The 13690-nt window shown below is 32.9% G+C and overlaps 1 long non-coding RNA gene across 1 annotated transcript; it reads right to left on the reverse strand.

The window, feature by feature from the left end:
- Nucleotides 1–10206: 10206 nt before the first annotated feature.
- Nucleotides 10207–13332, reverse strand: LOC147392022 (uncharacterized). The gene is made up of 3 exons (XR_015170247.1): nucleotides 10887–13332; nucleotides 10708–10801; nucleotides 10207–10619 (listed from the first exon to the last, which is right to left on the reverse strand). It is a non-coding gene; the product is annotated as an uncharacterized LOC147392022 (long non-coding RNA).
- Nucleotides 13333–13690: the final 358 nt, after the last annotated feature.

A 13690-nucleotide genomic window follows, 5' to 3' on the forward strand; every position in this document is an offset into this window, starting at 1 on the left:
TTGCAAAACACATGGGATATCTCTAATATCCACCAAAACATGAGGGGCTAAATCACAAAGTTTTTGTTTTTTGAAGTTCAATGGGGTCCTTGCAAGGATGCAAATGCAAGGTTATATCTAATTTGATCAAAACATTGGGGTTTAAATTACTATTTTTTTCTAAAAATTTGGGTAGAAGACAGAGGTGAGGGTCCTTAAGTCGTTTTCCATGAGTCTTAGTAACAAAGTTCAGATTTGATAATTATTCGTAAAGGATCAATTCGTATCAGTTCCAAAAAGTTTTGGTTTAAAAATGGGAAAATTTTGAAATGTATAGAAATGATGTTTTTGGATTTCTTAACAAAACATGTCTCATCTTCTACCTCCCCCAAATCCCTATTTGGTTGTTTTAGATTTGAATGTTGAAGAAAATAAAAATTTTAGGTTGAAAAGTAAATTATCTATTAAAATGTTTTGATTTAATTGACTTAAGAGGTAAGAAAATAATTTTTGAATCTGATTCTATGCTCTTAGTTAATGGGCTGAAAAGGGAAATATTACCTTGGAAGCTTGATTCTTGCTTTCATCAAATCAGAGAAGCTCTCTCAAATAAGATATGTAAAATTGAGCATGTATGGAGAGAAGGAAATATGTTGGCGGATGTTCTTGCAAACCACACTATTTCTTGAAGTTCATCAATCTTTTATAATTTTCCAGTTACAGGGATCTCCATCATTGGTAAAATATAAAAATCTTATAGAGGAGATCATCTGCAACTGCCCTCTTTAAAGCTTGTAAACTAAGTGTGTTTCCCTTTCTTTTCTTCAAATTTGAATACAAAACTTCTCACTTAGCAGAAAAACTAAGGAAAAGGTTGTCTTATGATATAAACATTGATGGAACCAACAAAAATAATCCTGGAATCTAAGGTGGTGGTAATTTCCTCAAATCCTTACCAATTCAGATTCTCGATACTCTATTAATTGCATCAAGGATGAGCTACAACTTTCCTTGTGGATGGTACAGTTGACTCAAATTGAGCAGCAATATGTTTTATGGTGTCTTAAGCAATGTCACAAAATCGTCCAAATAATTTGGAAATTTTAGAAAAATTCATCGAATAAGAGACCAACTGATTAAATTGACAAATTATGTGGCGATACCATCGTCTTCAAAGTCATTCTTCTTCTAAAATCTTATTAAACATTCCTTTAGTTTTCATTTCAAAATAAGAATCTTGACTCTTTTTTTTAAGCTCGTTGTGTTCAACCTTCAAGGCAAGCTTTTTACCCTTCAACCTTGAAATATCAAGAATATAGGATTTTTTTTAGTAGTTTGAAGAGGATGGTTTTGGGGAATAAACCAAACAACATTTGTACAATCTGCAAATATGTCGAGTTTTTTGTAAAGTTGCATTGGGATAAAAGTAGAGATCCTTGAACCCAGTTCCACCAAATGTGTCCGTTCCCTTAAGCTTCCTCAATTCCTCGTGAAAGGCTTCCACCTGACTTGCAAGTTTTTCTTCAACTGTGTTCTTTTCTGGCTTTCTTCCCCAATTAGATTCCCCATGACGAGTTGCCTCTGCATGCTTGTTGTGCCACTGGGCACTGGACAAGAACTGGTGTGGTTTGTGGTGGGGGAATTGTTAGAGGTGGGACGGTAGCCTGAGCAAGTGCTGGTATATCAACTGGAGTTGTAGCTGGAGTGGAGTTGGTAGTTGGAGTTGGTGTAGCTTGTGCTTGAGCGGTTGAGCAGATCCTGAAGCTTGTTGTTGGTGCATGGGGCTGTGCAAAACTCCCACTGATCGTTAATGCTTGGGAAATTATCAAAATAATAAAAGAAAAACTAATGAGAATAAATATTTATATGAAAAAGTAATTATTCTGCCAAAATTATCGATAGGAACCTAAATCGCCACTTGAATTTCTTATGTTTCGACAATAATACCCTCAACTTCAAAAAAAAGGCCATTTCAAGTGGAGTTTTTCTTCTTTCTTTCCTTTTTTTTTCCCCTCATCCTTCCTCTTTGAGGGATGTGCAATTGCAATTTTCTTGGATTTTGAAAAATAAAAAAATTAGTTTAAAAAATAAATAGAGGACGGTTTCAAATTCTGAAGATTACATGGATATTTTGTAGGGTAATTATAAAAGCACCCTACAAATTAAGGAGGTCAACCCACATCATAGCCGAATTATATTGTCTTATATGGGTTAAAAGTTTATAAATGAATTGATTTTGGTGAGGATGATATCTATGATGAGAAGATCATTCTCACAAAAATTAAACCTTTCTGAAACTTTTAATCCCATCTAAACAAGTTAAAAAATCATAAATCATTCATCTTTTATTTTATTTTTTGTAAATCAATTTTGATTGGGTTAGAAGTTTTGGAATTAGATGATTTTTTGTGAGGATGATCTACTCATCAATAGAGATCATTCTTAGAAAAAATAAGTTTATTATGAAACTTTTAACCCATATAAAACAAAATAATTCAGCTATGTGTGGGTTGCCTTATTAATTCGTAGGGTGCTTTTATAATTATCCTATTTTGTAACTTTTAAAAGGGAAACATTTTTCTTATTAACTTCGTAAATATTTTAAGCCTTAGTAAGGCTTGCTTTGATCAAATGGATTAACACATTAACAATCCAAAGTCCTCTAGATTTCATCAAAAAGCTTAGATTTAAAATAATAAAAAAATGAATCAGAAAAAAAAAATTTTGAGCTTGATCAAAGGTTTTGAAAACAGACTACTTCAGAACTTCCACCTAACTCCAAAATTTAAATTTAAAACTAAAATTCAGTGGTTGATAATAGTTTTTTTTTTTTAATTTTTTTCTTCAAAATTCATATAATTTTGCCCTCTACAACTGTGAAGCATGGGATCATGTTTTTTACTATACGATTTTAAAGATTCAAAAGAGAAACATTTTCCTTACTAAGTACAGATTTGTAGCCTTACTAAGGATTGTTTTACTCATATGGATTACCTCATTAGCAAGCCAACACCACAGCCCTCTAAATTTCATCGAAAAACTCATATCCAAAACAAGAAAAATAAAATAAAATAAAAAATAAAAAAATTGGCTTGATAAAGGTTTTGAAAATTTATGGTTACCAAACTTCCACCTCACTAAAAAATTTAAAATTAAAATTCAATAGTGAAAATAACTTTGTTTTTTCAAGTTCATAGAATTTTGTCTTCTACGATCTTGAAGCATCAGATCATGTTTTTTTTTTATGTCAAAAGATGAGTCCAAAGACCCTTAGTAAAGGTGAAATCCTTACTAACCTTGTAAGGCTAGCCGTACTCTTTGCAAAACAAGCAACCTTGATTTGAGGGACATGCAATTGTAATTTTCATGATTTTTGATCAAAATGACATTGATTATATTAATGTTAAATTTACAATTGGGGTATCTATGACCATTCAAAGTTAATGTCATTTTCCTTATATTTAAAAAATAAAAAATAAAATGCCACTTCGAGTGGTGTTTTTTTCAAGAGTAATTTAGTAAATGGATCAAAACGCCACTTCAAGTGGCATTTTGGATTCCTATTTGTAATTTCGACAAAATAATTATCTTTTTGCAAACTATTTATTCTCATGGGTTTTTTATTTTATTTTTTTCACATAATTTCCCCTTAATGCTTTTAGAAACATATTCTTTTTAGCCATATTCCTCTTTAGTGCATTAATCTCATATCATGATCAACAAGTCTGGGTGTGGTGGGTGTGGTAGGTGAAACACGTGCAGTAGGTACAATGAGTACATGGCATAATTAAAGTTGTTTGCTTCGTCGAACCCATTACTTTCTTATTGGATGAGGTCTTAACTAATGAGAACAAGAATAGTGATCATTTCTAATTAGAAAATCTTCACTCGGTCAATACTCGGCTGATGTGGCACGAACAAAGAAACATAGATCTTTTTCCTCGGGATACATAACTGCACATGTTTCATTTGTGACCATAGTTAGTTACTGCTTGTTTGGATCACTTGGTAAAACAAAAGGAATGAATTTATTTTTTCTTTAATTTTATGCAGTAAAGGGCAAAAATCCCAATCCAAATCCAATGATTATCTTGTTAAATTAGTCCTTACCAAGATTTAAATTGAATGACAAATAATTCGCCGAGCTGGATTCTGAGGAGTAAGTTCCTTATAGGAACAACGACCCTATTGAACCTTTTATTGATGCTATTCTTAACTACAATCTAACGACTTGGGCTCTTTTTAAAGCTTTTGAGAGAACTGTTCACGAAAGAGAGCGAAGAATAACCGCAGATAGACACAGCCCTAAGTGAGGTGACTCAAAATAATCTATAAGCATCAATGCAGTCAGTTTAAATCTTTTGGTTTGGACTGAAACAGTGTTAACTTGATGGAATAATCCCCAGATTTGGATTTTTCCCATTTGATTTGCAATGTATGCATTGGCACATGTTTCTACCCATTTTTTTTTTTTTTTTTTTTGAGATCCTAGTGATTTGTCGCAAAGGGGACATAAAGACAGTCCGTGCAAGAACGACTTACTTGCTTAAGTCCATAAAGGGACTTATGTAACATACGTAAGTCCCTTTATGGTAGTAAAGGCAAATTAAATTGGACAGGAAGAGCAAGAATGACTCTTATTGTGGATTGCTTGAAATAGGAGTAAAAGTTTTTGTGTATTCAATGCCATGCTCCTGGTGACTACTCTTTGCAAGGTTGACATTATAACGAGTAATAGACCCTCCATCTCCTATCCTCTGCTTCACAGAAAAGGCCCCTTTACTTCTGAAGTGGCCTCTTGAAGCCCAAGCCCAACTTAAGAATAATAGATATGTCACAACAATTTCATTGGAAAGTTAGGTTTAAGGGTAATTTAACAAAATTGGTACTGAAAATTGACAAATTAATAAAATGGTGTACTATTCATCTTAATTTTGAAAACAGTAAATTATCATTTACAAAAATAAGTTATTTTACTAAAACGGTAAACTTTGCAATGAACAATGTTTTAATACTAAAAATGTTTTCTTTGCATTTTTGTTATAAAACAATATACACTTCCCATGGTTAAGTAAACAAGTAGAAATAGAACTGTTCTAGTATTGTGATGTTTCCTTTCAAGATCTACTGTTCTAGTATTGTGATGTTTCCTTTCAAGATCTTATTTATTTCAACACTCAACAGCCTCGTTATAGATCTACAATACCTTAAATCTAAAGGAGACGATGATTTTCAAGTTTTCAAATCCAAAAGATGTTGAAAGGGCATTTTTTGTATCAAAATACCATTTATTTCAAATTTTACCGTTTTGATAAAATAACTTATTTTCAAAAATAATAAATTATTATTTTCAAAATTAAGATGAATAACACACCATTTTGATAATTTTCTCTAAGTTTAATATGGAGGAAGAGAATAAGAGAGAAGCTGAAACACTAATTAGAATGTAACACATGAATTTCAATTAGACAACCAAATTGCTAAATAGTTTATGCTTTGGTCTCCATTGTAGTTCCAATAAATGAACATAGTTTTCAATAATTTATCATCTTTTCCAAAGAATCAAAAGATGCTATTTTGGAGAACTGATGGAACTTCCTAATTAAGATGTTTTCGTTATATGGACATATAAAAAGGTATGCCCCAAATCTTCTAGACTATTGATCCATTTATACAATTTAATTGCTTGTTTTAAAAAATAATGAAAATAAAAATAAAGTGTTTCTTAAAAGACAAGGCAGGACGATAGGACCCACTAATCGATTACACTTTTCTATTATTGGATTACCTGGTTAAGAAGGTGGATGTACATGCCGTGAATGTCGGTAGAGATGGGGGTGGATTTGAGGTCCACCATGCTTTATAAATAGTCATCGAAAGGACAATATACCTGCTTTGATATTTACTTACTTAAACAGTAAATATTTCACCATTTCAGTAAATGGTTAACAGAATTTCTAGAGTTTCACAATTTTTAATGCATGTTTGGGAAAGACGGCCTATTTAAGTTATTAAAAATGGATACCTCCTATTGTTAGATTATTATGATATGGTACATTGTAATAAGGTGTATCACATCTAATCTTCACCAACGGATTGGAGCTTCATCAACAGATTGGGGCTCTCCATACCATGACCATTGGGATGGTAAAAAATATTATCCATTTTGGTAAAACTAAATGATTACAAAATTGGGTAATGACATAAATCTTTTAAAGTCGTGGTTGGACCAGTAATTTTTTTGACAAAACACAAGGCCGTTTTCCTTTAATAACTTTTTTAAAATATATGACTATACAGAAGGTCAGTTTTGTCATTTTAAAAAGTCCAAAGCAGTGGGTAGTGGGGTACCCATTCTTGGATTCCTTCGACATTACCCAAAAATGGTATCCAGATTCCCACTTTAAGGAAATGCCCAATTTGGCCCTAAAAACTACATTTTAATCTAAAAATTAGGGCCTTAGTCAGGATTGACAACAAATTTACCCAAGAAAAAGAACAAAAAAATTTCTTGAGATCTACACTTGTTTATAGCCATAAATGAAGAATTATAGTGATACATCTATTTGGAAATCTTATAAGTATTTTTTTAGAGTAGGGTTTCCTAATGGTGTTCCGTAACCAACCAAGGTCAGGTGGCACCCCATTTAATGCCACGTGGAATTTTGGGACTCACTGACCGTACTGATATGTGGCCCATCCCTTGGTGAACCTACGTATCAAAAGTCAGTGTTTGATAACTTATATCCACTAAATTTAACACAATGTCAAAAAAAATCCAAATTTGACGGCTTGGGCCATCAAATTTCATAAAATTGGACGGACCAAGAAGTCTAATTGATGTCAAATTTATTTTTTTCGACGGGTCGAAACTGTCAAATTAATAAAGGATGAGAGAAATTCGACAGTTCTAAGCCATCAAATATGGGAACATCAAGAATTTCGACGATCCTAAACTGTCAAAATTCAGTTTCTAAGATTCATGGGCCTCGGCTTGTCAATTTTTTCTATCGAATTTTCAGCTTTCACATAGTGTGAGCTCTTGAAAAAGAGATTAAATTGTAGAATTAAAAATCATTCTTAAAACAATAATATTTTCAATGAATGCACATGCCAATTAAACTGATCTTTTGTGTGTAGATTCATGAAGGGATGGACCACATAGCCATACGGTCGTTGGGTGCTCAAAAATGTTACGTGGCATAAAATGAGGTGCCACTTGACCTTGGTTAGGCACAGGACACCATTCTGGATACCTACTCATAGTTTTACATCACCACAGTTCATTTGAGGTTCAACTTTTACAAATGTATACTAGCTAGTCTATTATAATGAGAGAAAGCTGATTATTATTGACACATATTCATATTGGTTAATTTTTAAAATTATGAAAAAATATTTTTACTTTCAATTATATTACATGATATTACCATCACAATCAGAGGAAGACCAAGGGCTAATTTTTTTAGTTTGGTAAAGTATATAGGTAATGATATCATATGCCTAATTTCAATTCCTTTCAACGCCAAGTTATAATCTCATTAAAAAGAAGAGTGTTAATAACCTGACTTACGCACGTGGCAACTCAATCGATTTACCTAATGTAATAGGCTCGGGAACCGTAGATGTACTCTCCTCGGGATACATAAATGTGATTCCCCATAAAAATGTATAATTTTGTATCTCAAGAAGAACATATCAACGATTTCCAAGCCTGTCACGTTAGGTAAGTCAATTGAGTATGCCACATGCTTAAGTCACATTATCACAACTCTACAAAGAAACTTATCAATTGATGCCAGAGAGGCGTTAACTTTTAAAATTACAAAAATAACTTTGCACTATATTCACAATAATTAAACTTGAATAATTTATTTCATATTTTAAAATATAATTTCTTCGATTAAATATTTACATTGATATTTCAGCCTTATGATACTAATTTTGTTGAACTCGCCCGAATAAACATGTCACCCACTAGTTAACTATTAAACAAAATCCACTATTCTCTAATTTGCCAAAATTACTGAACCAAATTTTTACAAGACGGCCATTCAAAACTAGAAATCAAACTCTTTCTTTGAGAGAAAAAAAGAAAATCAAAATTCAAAGAAAAAATTAAAAATAAAACAAACAAACTACACATCAGAAAAGGAATAGTAAGGTAGGGAAAATCACTACCTTCTTAAGCTACATTAAGCTTGAACTGGACCTTGAGTGACAACCATTGGACTCGGTGGGCAGTAAGGTGGTGCGGCCACCGTGTAACCCGGTATCGGGTAAGCAAACATGGGCTTCCTGCAAGAGTCTCCAGTACATTTGTGGGTCTTTTGAAATCCATGTAGAAGAAATTCAAAGGCCAAAATCAGACCCAACAGAAACAGAACTGTAACTATAAAGATAAAGATCTTTGTAGCTTTACCAATATAACACATTTTCTCCTTTTTCACTCTTTTAGAAATAAAAATCAAATATGCTTCTTCTTCTTCTTTTCATGGTGTTGGGATCTGAAGAATAAGAGAAATTATGCATTTGGAGTTGGTTAGTTAGGAGTGGAGGTTAAAAAGTAGAAGAGGTTCTGTCACGTGAAGGCAACTAGCCAACTAAGCTGTGTTTTAACCTTGCAACTGAAGAGATGTTCCTCAAAGAAAATGAATAATACCTCTCTTTTTTTAACCTGAAGTTACGGATATGCTTTTAATGTTTTGCTGTGCAATGTGGGCCTAAGCCCGAATTTATGTTTACTCTTATCATTGGTGGACATTATTCCCAAACGCTAAGCAAATCTGGACCGTTCATCAGTGGATGAAAAAAACATAATTGAAACAGGATAGGAGGATTCTTTCTCAATCAACTAGTGGTTTTTTGGTTACAGCCCAACGGCTGTTTCACATAAATGACATAAGCAATAAGAAAGATAATTTCTCTCTCCTACCTACAATGGAAAAAAAGCAAATTTCTTGATGGGATCACTTTGTAGAGGACGAAATTCTATTAACTTAAATAAAAGGTTATTATTCTGTAGTAGTGTTTTTTTTTTTTTGTAGAAAAAGTAAAATTACTTCTCAACTGATAAAGAAGGAAACATGATTTTAAAGAAAATTAAAAAAAGACAACAACATCAGAGTAGAACAAATAATACAAGTACTATGTTTTCTTGCAATAAAACCTTATTCTTTGTTGATAAAGCATGAAAAATGATGGTAAGATATCTATATAATTGGGATGTTAGCTAAGAATCTTAAAATTTTGATTAGATGATTCCAAGATAATTGAAGGAGTTTGTGTAGTTGTAGTTAAATAATATTATGAGCCCTACTTGAATGGAGAATTTATGTGGCTCCTCTTGAAAGAAGATCATACTGAAGTTAGAAAATTAGATATGAAGAAAGTTTTCTAAACATTAGGAGTGAATGGGGAATTTTTAGTTGTGTTTGGGGTTACCAGTAAAAGGCTCATATCGAAAGGTACTCCTTTGATGCTCTTGCAACAATTCTTGTGGTCTTGATTAACTTTCAATTGTTGAGGTTATCTCTTTCATTGAATAGAAAGAGAGATGGATTATGTCATCTTCAAGCATTAAGTAGAAGTTGGGCCGCAAAGTTCATCAGATTTATTATTGGTATGGAAATTCCACGGAATTTCGAAAAGATCCAAGGTAAGAAGATGGTTCATCGATTGATCAATTTGGTAGGATCCAGCATACCAAATGAATAGTGATTTAAATGCTAAAGTTGCAGATTTTGCTAGTGCAAATGGTTGGTGTGGTCTTTTTTGAGATAATATCTAGTTGGCCGAAATTAGTGACAAGGTGGGAGTTCATTCTCCTCCTTGGCCAAATGAAGCAGATCAAATTATTTGGACTAGAACGTTTAATGGGATCCACTTGTACCAAAAATACTTTAGACATCGGTTTAAGTGATATCTATAGTTGACATTTGGTAAAAACAGTGTCTATAAAGGTGATGTCTAAAACCTGAGCTTTAGACATCGATTGTTAACCAATCTCTAAAGTGTCAAAATCAATTTCTATTCTTTAATGTTTCTTGGCACCTTAGACATCGGCTTTATTACAAACGATGTCTAAAGTGTTTTTCACTTCTTTAAAAAAATTCTGCTGTTTTTTTCTATGTACCTGCCACCCGCATCCAAAATAGACCCAATTAAAAGAACCTTATAAAATTTCTGTCTACAGAAATAAAACCAAAACTAAAGACAAATGTGCTTATGCCTACTGTCAAGGTTAAAGAAGCTTATGAAACCAGTTACAGAAATAAAACCAAAACTAAAGGAAATACACCCAAAAAAAGACCAACAAAATCTCAATCAAATAACATTCAAAACTCAAAATTACAGAATCTTTGTTGTACTGAAGTTTTATCGACGTGCAAAGGGTAACTCCTGGAAATTATCTGAAGCTTGCACCTTTCCAGCCAAAAAATATTGTGATGAAACATGTAGAGCTTCACCTCCATATAACGTATTGACAGTCTTTTTGCAAAACCATTAGCCACATGTTGCTTTTCAGTTCCACTAATGGCATCGTGATGTGATGTTGTGTGATCGCAAATGCATGGGCCAAAGTGTCTGTTGGGCCTCAAATTACTCCTCCCTTTAAAATATTCTTATTGCCTTGCTGCCTGATTAAAACCAGAAAATCACAAGGAACAAAGATTTCAATGAGACAATTTACTTTTAAAATAAACTAAAGATGCATAAAAATCTTACCTAACAGTAACCACTCATCATTCTGGCATAACGTTTGATGGATGGCATACTTGTAAAGTATCCTGTCCAGTATGCGTTTGCACGATCTGCATATCTGATAAATGCATGGTTAGGTAAAAATGACAAAATAAATAGGTAAACAAATCAATTGATTCCAACTTTCAAAATATTTGACTTACAGGAAGAAATCATCTATTTTGATTGGTCAGGATTTAATTGCTGCATATTTTGCATCAATGTAAATTATTTGAAGCCACTCCGTCATCAAAGCCAGAAGTGTGATTAAAACCTACAACATGGTCTAGCTAGATTGATTCTATCTTTCTAACAATTCAATTAGGAAGGGGTAACAACCACTAGCTCATGTAAAGAATTGAACCTGAAATTAAAATGCCTTGATAAGATGAGGTCTTGAGGAGTCTCTTTAATCAGCTTTCTGTCAATGAGGCTCATATACACAGCTAAAACATCAAATTGGGTTTTTGTTGCCATACCCACTAGAGTGATACAAGATCAAGGTCAAGTAGAAACAGAGAAGAACAAAGAAAGAAGAAGAGAGAGTTGATTGCTTTGTTGCTATGGTGGTGGTTGTGGGGGTGGTTATAGTGAGAAGAGAAGAAACCCAATTGGGTTGAAATACTACCCACCAAAATCCTCCAGCTTAGAAAGTAAGACTAAACAAGCTAGTATTAAGTCATCTCTTACTGGGTAGCAGAATCAGCAGTTGGAGTGGTAGAAGATATAACCATATCTCATTTCCACTTTCTTCCTTGCAAATAATCTGTGTAGAGAGAACAAAAGAAAACAAAGAGTTTAGTAAGCATTGTACCTATGAACCTTTATACATTATTAGATGAAATCAAAGTCTAAACAAAAGACCCAATTACATGTTTTGCTGAGCTTGGTTTCTTAGGCACAGGGGACTGTAAGTAACCAAAATGCTTCTGAAAAAATGGAAGAACAGAACCTCCCTTAAAGCGTGCTCCCTGGCACAGTGAACCCTTTAACAACTTCAGCAAAAGTTTCCACAACCGAAGTTAGAATATTTGAATTCATTGAATGAAAGGATCATTTACGTTAATATGTTGTAGAAGTGCACAAACCCCGGAAAATCTCAAATCACCAACTTACAAGAGAAAATAAGTCACACCCCAAACAGAAACAATTGAAGGATACATATGTACTTACTAAAGAGGGTGTTATACTATGAAACTTGGACCAGACAAGACAGAACTCCAGTGCATTAGGACCCTCCGATGAACAAACAACACAAATAATGGAATCGGCAAAGAGATCAGACCTTGTCACACAACAAGGACCCTCTATATTAGATTTTTACATGAAATTTGCTGATTAAGCTGTCAGAACTATAATCACAATGAGAATACAACCCCAAATATCACCAAGAGCAAGCAAGCCAGCATGAACAGATATTTAAGATCAACATAAGATGGAAGATAACAGAATTCAGATTTAAAACTAATAAACCAAATATGGTATTGCGAGAAGAACGCATCATGCTGCAATTAAATGTACGGAGAGAAATTACATTGAATAGAGATATAGTGCAGTTAGTATATAACTGTCAGTACTGAATCAATAATATCATACCTCAAACTGCTAAAAGCAATAATTCATCAATATTCAGAAATTATCTAAAAGGATTTCATAGCAACAATCAAAATTTTCCTTTACTAACTGGTTTATAGGTATCACGTATCATAATTTGAGCTAATGGAACCTATGTGTCATAGTACCATGTGATTTGGACCAAATGACTTATCACATACATGCAACACTTCAGTTATACTACTGGCATTAAAAAATATGAATAACTTCATATCAAGCCAATTATATGGCACAGTTATATAGGTGTATTTCATAAATGGCATGCTTTCTTAGGCATTTGTTATCACTTGCAAAGAGAAATCCCCTTATTGGTACTAAGTTGGAATTCAAAGGCGGTTGGGTAGAAAAGATCTAAAATAAAGTAGTACTAACAAAAATTTAGAAAGGCTTATGTATCAATTGATCCAGGCTTCGCATCAAACTGGGACTCCTCGAATGACCCATTGGGATGGGAAAATCATTTGCTCAAAAATATTCCAATGTTTCCAGTTTATTACTTTATTGTATCATGTTTGGATATTGGATTATATCCAGGGCTGCCAATGGATCGGATTAGATCCAAAATCTGACCTGTTCTAATAAGAATCCAATCCAATTGGAAAACCTATCGGATCCAATTGGTTCTAGATCAACCATGTCCCCATCCAAAAGTCAAAACAACATAAAAAAAATGAATAAAATGAGTTGATTTTCTCTTGTAGTAATATCTTCTTATTGGTTGATAAAACATTCTTTTCTTACCTAAAGTATAATTTAAAGAAGAAAAAGTCTGTAAGTTATTCTCCAAACACAAAGATGTTTGAGAAGATTAAAAAAAAAGGTACAAGTCATTTTTAACAAGCAAAATCTTCATTCCCATATAACAATGTTCAAAAGAACAAAAATCAAACATCCTTCCCACACAAAAAAAAAATCTAGAGAAGAATACTCTTTAGAAAAAGAAACTCACTTTCTTAATTGATAAAGTATGGAGTAAGGTATTATTCATTCATTTAGCACAAAAAAAAAAAAGAAGGAATGAAGCACAATAGATAGATACTTCTCTTGTTGGGTTATTATTTAATATTCCTAAAAGTTTGAACACTTGATTCCACAATAACTAATAGAGTTTGTTTGATTGCAGATAAATAATATCATAGGTCCCACTTAAAGGGCGAATTAATGTGGCCCCTCTTGAAGAGAAGATCATAAACGAAGTTGGAAAATTGGGTATGAAGAGAGATTTCTAAACATTAGGAGTGACTGGGGAATTTGTACTTGTGTTTGGGGTTCTTAGTAAAAGGTTCAGATATAAATAGATGTACTTCTTTGATGTTCTTGGAGTACTTGTTGATCTTGATTAACTTCCGATCCT

The sequence above is a fragment of the Akebia trifoliata genome, chromosome 11 (genome assembly GCF_017979445.1).
Source record: "Akebia trifoliata isolate Shusen 1 chromosome 11, ASM1797944v1, whole genome shotgun sequence".
Classification (NCBI taxonomy): domain Eukaryota; kingdom Viridiplantae; phylum Streptophyta; class Magnoliopsida; order Ranunculales; family Lardizabalaceae; genus Akebia; species Akebia trifoliata.